Raw genomic sequence first — 15,419 nt, forward strand, 5'->3', positions numbered from 1 at the left:
GTCCAGTCATCTGCTGCCTGATTGGAGGAAAATAGCTCTTAAACCTTCTTCAAAACAGGAAACTTCTCTTCTCCCTGTTTCCTGAGGTACAGGAACCGTCTCCGAAGCAACCCCTGGACAAAGAAGGCTCCTATTAACCACTGGGGTGCCATAACGGATACAATGAGAGATCATAATTCAAGCCATAATCTACCCTGAAGGCTGGAAAGTGCCTCTCTGCTTCCACCCCTCTGTGCCCACGCTGCTGCCTCATTAAATGGTCTGGAGGTTAATTAGCAGATGATAATCCTATCCATTGGAAGCACTTGTAAGCTTTTTTCATCTTCGTGACTAAATATCGATCCTGTGTCAGCAACCTGTGGAACATGATTTTGTAATATTGTCCGTCCACTTTTGCACTGGAGAGATGACCGGACAGGGCAACATTGTCCTCTTTTCAGTTTTTGTGCAGTGTGTATCTTAATATTATATAGCCTTTTCTTTTTTTTTTTTTTTTTTTTTTGACCACTTCTTGTATCTCACATGTATCGTATGACTAAAAAATATTGACATCTTATGCTTTGCTCATTGAGTAGTTTCCTGGTTATGATCAGGCCTCCTTGAGAAGCCTGATGTGGAGCTTTCAGAAAATCACTTGTAGTTTGAATGCAGTCCACCCTAGTTCTGGAGAAAACTACACACATGCTTATAACTGGCAGTTTACATCATCGAAGGACCATTGCTATCAGAGCCAATGGAGCATAGGTGAAATAAGTATTAAGTTCTGTAATTCTGTATTTGCACAGAAAGTAAAAAAATTGGCTTTAGAGCTGAAATTTGGTGAGTTCTTTTAAAAAAGCACGCAGGTCAGCTGTATCTAATAGGGGGTTAAAGTGCACCTCACAGAATAAAAGCAAATGCAGTAGGTGAAAATGGTAAACAGTAAGAAATCCTTGCTCTTGTTTTTGTATTTGGACACAAATTCTACCTACCTGATCACCTTTTCACAGCAAATGCAAAGCCTCAGATCTGTCCCTGTCCAGTCTACCCATAAAACTGAGCCATTTGGATGTCTGAATATTTTTTCACACTGTTCAGGCTTAAGGAAATAGAGCAGTAGGACACAGAAACATTCAGAAGTTATTCTTCCCTTTGCATTCAGCTCCTTTCTCACCAAATACTTCCTGAGTCTAGAGTGCTACAGGGGAGGATCCCTTCAGACTATCCGATTTCCTGCCAGCAAGTCATGTTGTTGATTCTAGAATGGCTGCCTTCAAAATCTAGGATACATATTTCACATATGTCTATACCTACACTAATCTATTATATGCTGCTGATCACAGGGGGAAGCTGTTAAGTACTTGTGGCTTATGTCTAAAACCTAAACCTAGCGCTTGAAAGTTGATGTTAAACTGCATGAGGGGGGGTAATATAAAAGTGGTGTGATCAGAATATGGAAACATTTTTCACAGTGGACTAGATTGTGGGATAAACTGCTTGTGATATATCTATCCCCTGAAGCCAGCTCTGCTGGGAGCCAAAACTGGGATGAAGAAGTTCTGAAATACCAAAAATTTCTTATCTTGAGCATCTCCCTCCTTGTTTCCTCAGTCTCTCTCGTAGGCAGTGAAGACCATTTTTTTCTGTTCTTCCATGTCTAGAGCAGGCCAAGTGCTTTCCAGTTTCTGGGGTGTTATTCCATGACCTGACTGCGGTACAAGTCAAAGTGTTCCAAGTGGAAGTACGTGTGAGGCATTCCTGCAGTGCTGACTCACTGAACCAGGCGGTTAACTTTTTCAGCTTGTTCTTGGGCACTGGTATGTATGGTGAGGAAGACCCACCAGTATTGATCATAGTTTGCTGGATAAGCAATACAGGATGTATGAAAGCCTTGTTGAACCAATGGGCTCAGGTATGCTCTTCATCTGGTGTATCAGCACTGAGATCTCTCTTCTCTGCCTGGCATGGCTTTGCCTCTAGCAAGCATTTCTATGTCATTGTGGCTGTACAAGGATGTAAAGATTCCTTTCCTTCTTAATTTTGACCTTAGGTTCAGACTTCACCAGGATTTCTCTGACGAAGGTATCTGAGCAGCTCACTTCTTTGGAGTACTTCTTTGTTGTTCTGTAGGCACAACTGCCACATTAATGCTGTTCCTGAATGAATCAGCCCCCAGTTACACATTTTGAACATTCTTAGACATCACTGTGGGAAGAAGGTGTACACAAAACGAGAAAGTGTCTGTACGTCCATTTTGTCAAAGTATAGCAAGAATGTCTTTTGCTCACTTTCTGGTAGTACTTTCTTTCAGAGGTATTGAGCCCTGGAATTAATGAAACTTGGCTTCTCATAAATTTGTGTCATGGTTGTCTTTCAAGTAAAACTTAATATAAAGTCTGATTTAAAGATCTCTGCAGCTGGACTGTTAAATAAAAAATTTTCTGAATTCCTTACCATCTGATAAAGAGTGGACTCATACCGCAACTTCGCCCGCTGCAACTGTTTCCTTCTCTCTTGTCTACATGCCAATCCCAGACTCAGAACTTCAGTGGCATGGTGTCAAGAGGAGAGGAGGAAAGTTCAGCTGAAGGAATTTTAATAAGGAGAACTGAAGTAACAAGGCACACAGTAATTGTATATGCTGGGTGGTAGTATTTATGATACCTCTAAAGCTGGGTCAGAGATCCCAGAGTCCACTTTTGATCCAAGCAGAGAAAAGAGGGGCACACTTTAATCAAGTGACATTATTAGAAGCTATTTAGTTTTCTTGAGTGTTTTGATTTATAAGGACAGATATGACACACTAACACCTCATTATTCATATGCCTATGAAGCGGTTGGCCCCTCCCTACTCCCTCTTCTCATATATCCATTGATGTAATTGATTCTAATAATGGAGACAGTGTCGTCATTGTCTCTGTCCCTTCTCAGTGCATGTATCCAGGAGACTCTGGTGCGTTCCCAGATGTTCCTGACCTGTACCATTTTTTAGACTGTTTGTTCAGAGCCGTGGAGCACCCACTAGCTCACGTATTCTCAATGTGGTTAAAAATACTTTGCATTCCTAAAATCAGGATATTGGATTTTTTTTTTTTTTTTTTTTTTTTTTTTTTTTTTTTTTTTTTTTCCTCAGGAAGCTAGACAATATTTTACCTGGGTTTCCATCACTCCGGAACACTTTTGGTTTCCTCTAGCTGTGGCTGACCCAGATGCTTTTCATGGTCAGTCCGAGGGCATTTTTGTGTGCTTTATTTAGGGCAACAGTGATGGAACCAGTTGCATATCAGGGTGGGTTTAGCCCACTACTTCCATATCATTACAATACAGATACAGTGGCCTCTTTAAATTTTGTGCAGTGCTCTGCACACCTCTGTACTGAATACATTAGAATTCAAGTCATGCTAGTTCTGGGATATTTTTGCATCTCGCCACATTTTCTAAGCATCCTTCTTCCTCCCATAATGAAGGGTTCTTCATAGTCTTGTGAAGTGCTGCGATTTCAGCATAACAGACACTGAGTAAGTGAAGTGGAAAAATAAAGGAAAGGACTTTTGTTCTACCTTTTTTTTACTTCCATGGGCACCTGTTTGTGGGAGAAGAGTTCAAGTTAATTTTTGGCAGATCCTGTTGAGCACTGGTATGGAAGGACTCAGAAAACAAGTATATTTCATTTGAGAGCAACTTTTCCTGCTGCAAGCTGAAGAGAGAAGGGACCCAGAGAGTCTGGGAAGAAACAGGTCTGTTTTTAGGATTAACTATGAACTATGAGAGGGGGATTTAGCTCCTACTTTTTGATGTCCTTATATACTCACAAGAACATCCTGGACCCTGAGACCTGCCAGGATGCTTACATTAAACTAGAGAAAGATTTGGGGTTAGGCATTGGCTGGACTGTGGACCTGGTGTATTCTACAGAGACCGCCCCCTCTGTGGCTCCTTCATCCTCAAGACCCAGGGACCTTTCTCTGAGGGCAGTCTGCCAGGAGTTGAATTGCTCCAGATACTCTGAACGGTGTGGACACAGCCTGTATCTGCCCACCTACCCATCCTTGGCTGATCACTCTACTAGCCAATTATTTACAGCAACTGGATAAATGAGTGGGTTTTTAGATTCTCTTCTCCATGAATAGCTTTAGTGACATCCATACATGAAGGAGGAAGGCTGTGACTGACGAGGCAAAAATACACCGGATGGTATTGCAGATCTGAGCGGCAAAAAATCACAGTGTCTTCTAGTGATCAGTAAAAAAAAAAAAAACAAAACCAAAAAACAAAAGTAGCAAATAAAAAACATGTTTTTCACAGCAGGGACTTCAAGTCCTCCATTTCTCAGTGAAAAAAGGACCTATTTGTTTCTGACTTTTAAAAAGAGAATATTATTTTTTGTGTGTTTTGCCAACAGCTGATAAATATTTCTGCGGATGAACTTTCAAAGAAAAACATGTTTTTCAGTCTCTACCAGCCTTTTACTTCCTTGCTTTACACAATTGCAGGAGAGAGTGAGCAGTGAGGAAGGCGGGGGCAGTTGTGCATTTTACTATATATCTTTATTTCTTAGATCCAGTTTTGCTTACCGATATGAGACAAGGCAAAACATGTTTTCCTTCATCAAGAGAGGAAACTATAGCTATTTTTTTCTGCCAGCTTAAAAATATGTGTATGTTATTCTGCTCCAAAGGTCAAGCTGATGACCTGCATTTCATTTGTAAATAACATTTTGAGACATGCTGACATCTTCCAGATTGACAGCTTAATGAGGGCTTGTGATTTTGAAGAGTAAGTGCTAAAGATATTAAGAATGGTTATAATTAGGCTTCTGTTTGTGTATATAAACACAATATTCTTACAGGTATTGGTATGTCTGTACACATCCATAATCTGATTCAAAATTCAGAAATGGACCTGATGTTACCAGCATGGTAAAAGCTGAGAAACTGTCTACTATTAGCTCATTTATATTGCATTTATTGTAGATTATACTTCTAACAGAGTAACGTGTAATGAACATCTTGGGTCTTATTTAGACCCATGCCTGGCAACAAGGTGAACTTTTTCTTAATAAATATGGTAGATATATACCAAATGGAACTACACTTACAGATGCTAATTATAGCGGTGCAAGACCTCAGTAGGTCTTAGTACTGCTCATGACTGCACATATTTCGTAAAATCATGTGTGTGCATGTAAATGTGCAAGCACGTATTATTGAGTGTGTATGAAATTTTCAGATGCGGTCAGTGGGCCTGAATCCTTTAGTTTTCTTGAGTCCAGCCTCAGCTCATTTGAACGCAACCTGCAGAAATGCTGACTGTCTGGAGCTCTCGTGGCAGATGTAGGTGCTGTGGATGTTAATGGGCTAAAAGTCTTTAATTGGCCTTGCAAAAAGCTGAAGAATCTGAATTTTAGTGGCCACTTTGAAAGTTTCTTTGTGGGTGTTTTCTACTTTTAAATTCTTACTTGCAGCCTGACTTTACACATTCTATTTAATTAAAATATTTTGACTTCTTGGTGAAGTGAGATGAATGAATAGAAAATTATATGACTTTAGACAAGGCTATTATTTCACATTTCCCTGGAAAGCCCTATGCCCAATGAAGTGATCTTGTGCAGATAAAACATGGCTATTTGGGATTTTAACAAAGGTAAAAGTGAAGTAAAATCTGGGGGTTTAACAAATCTGTTCATAGTGTGGTAGGTGTTGGTGAAATAAAAATACTTGGTCTGGCTTGACATTTTGTCTGGTGAAACATATACAAAGCAACAGCAATATTAATGTGTATTAAGCATCGAGTACTGTGTCAAATAGCATTCCTTGTTACTGTAGGGCAGCTGACTCTCATCTGTCTTCTTCAGTTGATTGTTTGTGGCAACAATGACAAAATTTAAGGGTTATTAGTGACATCATGCTGGCCAGGCTCTGATATACAAAGAAAAAGCTTGGTTTTTAGCTGTGTATTGGAAGAATCAAAATTTTCATGAGAACTGTTAACCTGGAAGCTGCTGTGAGTTGCTTCCTGTCTAGCTCCACACTGTGCAAAATGTGTCCCTTCCCAGCTGTCAGGGGAATCTCTTGGGATGCTGCAAAGCCGTGCATGGTGCCACCAACTGGTATGACTGCAATTTGTAAAAGACAGGAGATGAACACCTAAAAAGGCCAGCTAGGTCATGACCATCACACTTACTGTACTTTTCCCAAGGATCTGGCTTGTACCCCAGTGGCATTGTTGTGTTGGGAATATTACTTTGATGCACAAGTAAACAAATTCTCCAGGACACGCAATGTGTGGCTAAGCAGGTCATCTGCCTCATTACATAACTTAAGCCTACATATTGCACCCCTGTCACCACTGACTCTGCTGTCTGAGCAGTTCATAGAGCTCATTGCTATTTCTCCAGGGGAAGGTCTGCTGTTCATTTTAATATGCCCATTTCCCCTGGGAAACGTTAACATTTTTGCTTATTTTTATACCTGTTGACTTCCTCCGCTCAGATGCTTTTGGGAAGGCTGATGGGGTCTGTACCTATTCCCTGGAGCGTGACCTGTGTTAAATGCAAGTCATGAGGATTCTGGCAGAGATTTTTCCACCCAAGAAGTCACCAGGGACAGGCAGAGAGGAATGCTATCTTTCCCTGACCAGGCAGGTGTAGCAGGCTACTTTCAGACACACGCTGCTGGTTAAGTAACTGCTGGTGAGCACCACAGTAAAATTGTCCTGTTGCTTTTGAGCAGAGTTGATGTGCTTTTTTACCTCAGGGAGAGCTCTGGGGAAGCAACAAAATTCTCCTTCCTCAAAACCCTAGCACTTCTGTAGAATTATTTCCCTGGAAAAAGTAGCTTCCTGTTTTCAGCCCCTCTCCAAAGAGCTTCCTCATCCCTCTGTGAAGCTTTCACTTTGACAGCCTCATGAGATGATGGCAGCATCTCATTACTCTGGAACTGCTGGCCACAGAGCGCCTGGCACACACACTGGCAGCCCCCTCTGCCCGGGGGCACTTGCCCCCTTCAGCCTTGTGCCCCAGCAGCATCAGCTCTGCAGTTCTCCCATGCCTGGTGGCTGGGGAGCAAACGGCTGCAACTGCTTCTTGGGCTGTGTGGCAGGTACAGCCTTCCCCTTCGCACCGCTGAGGGAGACCCTGCCTATGTTAGCTTGAATGTACAAATACATCTGCTGTTTATTGCCTTGTTTTTCAAGGAAAGCCTTCAGTACATTGAGAGGCTCGGGGAATTTCCACTATTTTTCTCAACGCCATCTTCGTCATTGTCATCCCGTCCCCCCTCCCCCGCCCCACTTGGCCTTCAGACACACACATTGTGTTGTTTTGACGTAATTTCAAGCAAATATTTTGCCACCGAGAGGCAGTGCAGGGTCACAGAGGTCCTCCAGGTTTGGGCTTCAGGCTTTCAGCTCTCTTCAGTAAACAATAGCTCTATAACTCATTAAAACTCTCTTTTGATTACTCTTTCCTGTTTCTGATTGTTTTAGAGCAGCAGGGGTGGATTCCACACTTAACAAACTTCTTTTTCCTGCTGCTAAATTTAAATGTCTCTGAACTGAAAGGAGTTGCTAATCTCTTTGGCAATAACTTCATCAAATAGAAATTACAACTGTAAACAAGATTTTAGGCTATTTATGAATGCTACAAGGGAATCGTGACTTGGGTTTACAGAATAATTTTTATCTCTAGGAATTTTTTTTAAACTCTCTTTTCAAACAGAAAAATTGCCAAACCCTAGCACTTTCCCTCCTGGTTACTGTAGCCTCCTCATTTTCAGATTTAGTAATAGTCATGGTTTTCCCATTGTGGCTTGCCTTTGTTGCTTGTCTCCTATCCTCTTCAAATTCATGCATTATCTTCTGCTTCACATCATTGATTCAGCACTCCTATCTCTGCCTCCACAGTTTTTCACTGCATGGTTTTCTCCTGCTTGCAAGTCTCCTGATATATGTGATCTACCTCTAATACTCCTGTGCCCAGCTGAATTCTTGCCAATTTGTACATTCCATCCTTTTTTATACCAGGAGTAATCTCCTGAAATTTTTCCATCGCTTCCTTTTTCCTGGTAGTCCAGATATTGATTAATTAATTCATAATTTTCTTTAATGGATAGGAAGGAGGATTTAGGGAAGTGATTTGCAAAGAATCTAATTCAAAGGAAAAATACATGTGTGCTTATCCATCCACATCCTTATAACACATACACTGCCCACACATACGTAGACCCTAATCTTCCTAATCTGTACTAATCTAACACGAAATCTTTTTTGTAGGTATAGTGCAAAAAGTGATAAAATAACCCGTTGAAATGGAATCTGTATAGCGTGGGTCCACATGAGGATTTAATAAGCAAGACAGTAGTTTATTTATGGTATTTTTAAACCTGTGACTAGTATCTATGGGGGACAAAGTATGAACATATATATAGATACAATGTATGCTGAAGACCTCTTGGTCAATTTGCTGTTATGATTTGTTAAGCATGCCAAGGAAAAATACATTTTTCCTGCCAGAAAGCTGACATCTTAAACAAAACTGAAACAGACCACAGGATGCTGGTAAGAGTAATATTTTTATTACTTCTGTTGCTATTGGCTGAGTTTTGAGCACCCTCTGAGCAGAACGTCTTGTAAGATGACTCAGTGTGGTAGATCCTAGGGCGGACTCTGCGCCTAGAACGCGGAATGACAAAAAGACTCTTCCTGGCAAGAATTACACAGCTTTTTTTTTTATCTGTCTAGCTACCAAAGGTGTCCTTTGCAGTAGGATCCAGGGACAGAGAGGGAACTGTCCCATCTTTAGTGGGTGCTGTGTAGTCTTGCAACGTTTGCTACCACGGTAATGAAACTGTGGTACCTGCCCATAAGGACTGTGGATCCAGGTGTAATAGGCAAATTGGATAATATCTGCCCTGAGCTTCACAGAAATCCTTCCATAAACCTCCTGGAAAGGCCAGGAGGATAAACCAGTGCCCTCCAGAGGGGTGAATGACTGTCACTGAGCAAGTACACAGCTTTTGTTTACCAATAGGACATGTTTATTCTCAGCAGGTTTCCAATGGCTTCACCATGATTACACCAAAAGAGAATTTGGCCCTATGTTTTTCTTCAAGCCACCTCCCACAACTGTGTTCCCATAATTACATGATTTTGAGTATTATGTAATTGACCTCAGTTGAACTACTGATCGGTCAAGTCAGCTTAAGTTACAGATCATGGCAGCTCATACATACTGTATTTTACCGTATTGGTATGACCTGGCCAGCAAACAACCTCACAATGCCTGTGTTTTGTTAGCTTACAGCCTAGTTTTGAAGATTTTGAGCTTTTCATCAGGTAGAACTGAACTGTCAGGCATATAAATATGCATATAATATGCTTATTGTTTATAGATATTTACATATGTACTTGCACATGTATTTACACGCACTGATTATTGTCTGCATATATGCATACGTACATTTACTTTATATAAATATAAATATAAATATGCACACACTGATAGTTGTTTTTTTCAGAAGAATTAAAGATAATGATATGCATATACTGTCCTAAAGGAACTTTGAAAATTAAGAGGAAAATAATTATTTTATTGGAACAAATATTTCTGTGTTTCATTTTTTTTTTTGGCATACTATGTAAGAATGTGACTCATATGGTTTTGTGGAACACAATTTTAAAAAAACACAAAAATGAGATATTAATATTTACAGCTGAGCTTCAAAACTGTCTTTCCAAATTAACACCTTGAAAGATGAACTAAATATAGGAGGTGTAATTACTCTTGTTCATTTGCTATAGCTCTGCTCTCCAGTTATATTTTCTATTTTGATTCTGCCATGCTGTATGCAGTGTGACCTTTGGAAGATATCAGTGAACCTCCTAAATGTGTTGGCAGTGTCTCTGGCCCCACGTGAGGTGACCCTATCAGTTGTGAGATCCAGATGTGAAGGACTGAAATGTGTTTTTCCCAGCAACAACATTTGGTTCTCTGAGCACCTTCCTGACTGCTCTATTACAAGCATTTTTTGGCTAACTCTGTGGCTTGCTTTGGAGCAGCTGTGAGGCTTGTGGTTAGGGTTACGTATAGGAGGAAGGCTGTCCCTTCACACTGTTTAGTTAAGGGAGAACATGGGGAGCTCACATTTGTCTCTGGAAATCTCTACATTCTGCTCAACTTCAAAGGAGATAAGCATGGGGGGTGGGGATGAAATGATAACAGCTGGCTGGAACAGGGTTTGTTTTCCATAATGAGGTCATTTAGCCAAGCCACAGGATAAAAGAAAACCTTCATATTCTTCCAGCTCTTCTGAGACCTTTCGGAACAATCTTGATAAGATGCAGGCACCTTTCTGACTTCTAATAGTTTCAGAGGGGTTTCATTTCTGAATGGTCCTCTTATCTAAGTAAGCTTTTCTATTAGCAATTTATATGAGAGATTTCACAGGATACATTTTTCTTCTTCAGCAACATGGGAAAAGCATGTACCTACCTTTAGGTTAAATCTAGAGACAAAAGCAATTAAGTGTCTCTTGGCTTCTGGTGTTTGTGTGTGTAGCAGGCTTGTGAAAAAGTGCAGGTGGAACAGGGAATTATTCCAAAGGGTGAAATTGCTATTTCATGGAGTATTATAGTAACTGCCAAATCATTGGTCTTCTACATCTTAGCATTTTAGAAATGCTTCACCTGGACCCATGATTCCCCAACTCCTTTGGATCCTCTTTTCCATATGCAAATGACTCCACCAAGTAGTCTTTCCATCAAAGCTTTAACTGGAAAAGTTGTGAAGGTAATATGACTCCACAGAGAGCTGACAATGGAGCATCATTTCTGTGGCCTCACAAACCACTACATGGAATCCAGCTTGGAATCCCCTGACTGAAAAAGCTTTCTGATGGAAAAAAAATACTGAGCTTTCATCAAAATGTGTGTTCCTGTGAAAATACCTACTTTCTATGACAAGTTTCAATTTTCCACATTAAAAAAATATGAAAATACTATATGCCTTCAAACACCACCAAATCTCAATTCAGTATGGCATGATAGTGTCATGTGAGCACTGTGCACTTGAATAACAAGGTTCCCTGCACTGGCTTCTTGTTTCCTTCATTGTACTCAGGCTCTTTTGAGGTAAGGATCATCTCTGCTATGTTTGTGTACAGTATCAAGGGACAGCCCCATCTCTGATTTGGGACAATTTTGTGCTAATGCAATATCCAGTGAAAGCTATGATAGTCATTATTTACCTCAATTTAGAATTAAAACAATTAAAACACTTCCTAGAGTAAATTATGCCCATAAAGGTGAAACTCTCTCTCCACATCTCTTTGGTTTTAACAAAATTCAGAGATACATAATTGGTTTTGCATTTGCTTAATGTCCTCCGTTTTTCTTTCCCTTTTCTCTCTTTTCATGCTTTATTCTCTCTTTTTTTCTCTTTTCTTTGACAGAGCTGTTTTCTCAGTCAGGCACCAGATAGTTTGGTCCAATTGCCACACATATAAACGGGACCGAATGCAGGATTTACTTGCTGCATAAACAGACCAGTAATTTTTGCCCTTCTGTTGGGAGGGAGATTAATGTGGCCACATTAGAGCTAGATAACCAGGAAGCAGGAAAAATGCTCTGAGAAACATTTGAAGTAGTTTCCTTCCTAGAAAACCTTCCCCACTTGCATGCACCATGTATAATTTTTCCTATGCAGAAATCTTGCTTTGATGGAAAATTCTTCAACAACCTAAGAACAACTGTCAGCGTTATAGCTGTGATTCTATTTGTCCTAACACTGATGCCTCCTTTTCTTAACGAAAAATACTGTGTTTTAACAGAAGTGAAAGTTTGCATTTTGCAGCTTGATCATCTCTCCAGAAAGAGCTGGACTCAAAGTCTGAACGGAGACTGTCAGTTGAAGGCATTTTTAAAATCCAGAACAAATTTTGCTCTTATCTTGACCTAGAATAACTCTTGCACAGTCTGGCTTATTTGCGAAGAGTAATTTCCAACTTTTGGATGTGAGCCCAGTTCTGAAACTGGGTGCTGCATATCATAAAATAGGGACTATATTTCACTAGATGAAGATGTGCAGGGGATAGAGACAACCAGCATATTTCGGCTTATCTATTCAGTCCTTTCTCCTGAGGCCTCTCTGGACCACCAGATCCTCTCTTCTTCTGCTCAAGTATCATACTAGCTTGTCATGCAGCCTTATTTTTGCCATTTGATATTAGTTTCTTCCTTGTCTCTTCTTCGAGTGCTGTTCGAGGACTTGGTGAGAAGGGGATTTCTTCACGACATAAGTTATCCTTCCAGGCAAGACTGAAATGTTTGGAGTAAGGGCTGAAAATGAAGGTTGGAATTCTTCCACCAAACAGGGAAGAAAAAGGTCTTGTGGAAATTCATATCTCCTGTTGTGTAATCTCTTCCCATTAAACTGAAACTACTTTCCGTACTGCAATGTTGCCGCTGAAGTATCATGAAATGTACTTAAGGTTAACAACCTGGTGTATTTTGGACCTGGAATTTTATTGTGGGATACATGTGCACAATAGATCGTTAGGAGAAGTTGATAACTGCATCTCAAAGCTGAGTTTGCTGAAATCCATTGTCTTTTGATGACCCTTTGGAAACCCTATGTAAAATTTTCTGGGCAAGCAACTAGGGTCTTGTAAAGCTGCCTTTCTTGATAGCCACAGTTTGGGGGTTGCCAAAGTCAGCTGATGACTGCCTGGAATAAGCAAATCTGTGTTTACAGTTATCAATGCCTTGCAAAATGAGGACTGATGTAAGTTGTTGCCGCTCTGATCAAAATAGCTGCTTTTTCAGCAATTAGCACTTACTTTCATAGCACTTACTTTCATACTCCAGCAAAGTCTATATATTCCATTTTACAGCAGAGAATTCTTTGGCATTTTCATCTTATATGGCTGGAGGAATGTATTCGAGGTAGGGCCTGAACAGGATTTTGCTTCACTTCCACTCTCACAAGCTGGGTCTATGAAGCTAATTAAATCAAGCCCTGGACCAAGCAGCTGCTCTACTGCTTATATTTATTGACTTCTGAAAGCCAACAAGGGAAGGATATCATTACAATTATAGGATAAACAGCATTTTAAGGAGAAATCCAATGGCTTGTTACAACTAATATGCCAGACATAGTATTTTAGTCAAAAATAATAAGGAAGATGATGAAATAATTGTCATTGTCTCCAGCCTAATTTTTCTCTGTCCTTCATTTTCAAGCATGAGTTGTCACCCAGCTCTTCCTGCACTTGTTCCCAGCCACAGAAGTATATGACAAAATACTTTGACAAGTTTTCGGTGATTTCCGTGGAGCATTTGGATACTTCGGGGATGAGTGCTTTGTGAGTACTTTGGATAGAACATATCTAAATAGCAGTATTTGTCTGTGTCTGAAAGGGCTAGGCTGCAAAATACCTGAGTGTGTGCACTTTGGCAGAACACCAGAAACAGGGACTCTAGGAATAGACTTTTTGTTATAATTCTGAAAATATCACATGTGGGAATAGAAAGAAATTGGGAATAGGAGAAAAAATTAGGTTTGCAGCATTCTGACTTAATAACATTTGAGCTTTTCAACAAAGCAGCTGTAAATACAAAAGTACTTCAGGAAAGGTGAGCTCTTTGCCAGACTTTGCCCGAAGTATTTGGATGTACTGTGAGAGCTGAGAGCAGACCTGTGTGTTTGCAGCAAGGGAGAGCTCTGGAGATGTATGGTTCTTGGCTTCATTGTGCTTTCATTTACCTTGGAGATATTGTCACCAGCACGCTTTTATTCCTTAAAACATCAATTGATCACAAAATTAGCTTAGCCAATGGAACCTGTAACACTTGCCAATACTCACACAAGTAATGACCAGATCACCCAAGTACTGCTTAGTACACAGCAAGAATTTCCTCCTTCCTGGTGTGTAGCTTAGCAGAGTCATGTCAATGGCGACCTTTAAGTGTAGGAACCTTTCTAATTATGCAGATTTTCATGTAAGTCTGTCACCTTAGTCTACAAAGAGACAGGACCATCCTGTGGTTGTCAATGTCAATTGTTATGGCTTACCCTTTTATGGACTTTTAGCTTTCTTCTTCTAACAAGACTTTGTTGTCTTGAGTACCATCTGAGGGGATGCAAATGAGCAGTTGATGATTTGATGGTTGCTGCTGGTTGGGAACAAATGAGATGACAGTTATATTCTCTGCCTTTTCTCCAATTCAGCCAGTTGATTTCTCCAGTTACTTTCATAATTATTACCCAACAGAGAATACTGAGGTCTTTGAGAAACTGAAAGAAAGCAAACAACTAACCTAGCACTAAGAATAACCAGAGAACTTCTGTGATGCCCTTCCCTTTAATAGATGTATGACATATACCTTTAGCAGTTCTCTGATGGTGAAATGTGCTTGTAAAATAAAATTATTTCATGGACATTTAAAAGGAAGAATGCAAAGCCTTCTAAAACCACAAAGACTGCACATTTCTGACCTACCTTCTACCCCATTTATTCTCTGTGCATGGCTGGTCTGTGCAAATAGTTCTTGGGGAGGTTTGCTTCCCCAAAAAAGGAAGAGACAAGTTATTATTAAATGCAATCACATAGTTATGGCATTATGAAGGCAGTGGTGCAGAGCAAACCATCTGTCTTTCTGTTGGACATTAACCTAAAAGCATTTATGTGCCTTTGGGAGAAGACATGACATGGGCTCAACATCATGAACCCTCATGCAGGTACACTACCAAGAGACGTACAGTGTTTAAATGCATGTTAGGTAGAAGGTCAGGGATAAAGCCCATGATTAGAGCTCATCCATTTCAAACAGGTAATTTTCGTACAACTGATGGAGAGAAATGTCTCAAAATAAGTGGCAACAGTTCTGCTGAAGTCAATGAAGCTCTGTTGCTCTTCACTGGGGCTAAACATATCTGTGCTGCATAAGCAGCCAGGCTAGAAATTTAGAGGCCTTTTCTCTAGTTTTTCAGAATGGTATCACCTTACAGCACTAACATGAACGCTGTTAAGTGCCTGACATTTACTGCTGGCAGCTCTGAAATGTCTTACAACAGAGGGAAGTTCCAGTTCAAGCCTCGGGGATACTATAAACCCCACAGTAAAGATAAAAATTTTAATATCCCTTTTGTAGTAAAAGCAAAATCTTTATGTAATTCTTGTCATAAGTATTACTGATATCCAAGAAGGACTTGTGAATTAAATTCAATAAATGCCTTGTATACTCACTAGTTCATCAAATTCTTTGCTTTACCCTCAGAAAGGACATGTGCCTCCAGTGTAAAATGGGAGCATTTGGCATTTTGCCTTTTCTTCAGGGATAAAAGAGAAAATCTTTTCGCATTATCTGGGTGTGGGAGTGCCACTAAGTGACAAGTAATGGGTTTAAAATCTGAATGGGAACTTAAAAGTCCCCTTGACGTAACA

This window comes from Tyto alba, unplaced genomic scaffold, assembly GCF_018691265.1.
Source record: "Tyto alba isolate M040663 unplaced genomic scaffold, T.alba_DEE_v4.0 Super-Scaffold_3, whole genome shotgun sequence".
In the NCBI taxonomy this organism is placed as follows: domain Eukaryota; kingdom Metazoa; phylum Chordata; class Aves; order Strigiformes; family Tytonidae; genus Tyto; species Tyto alba.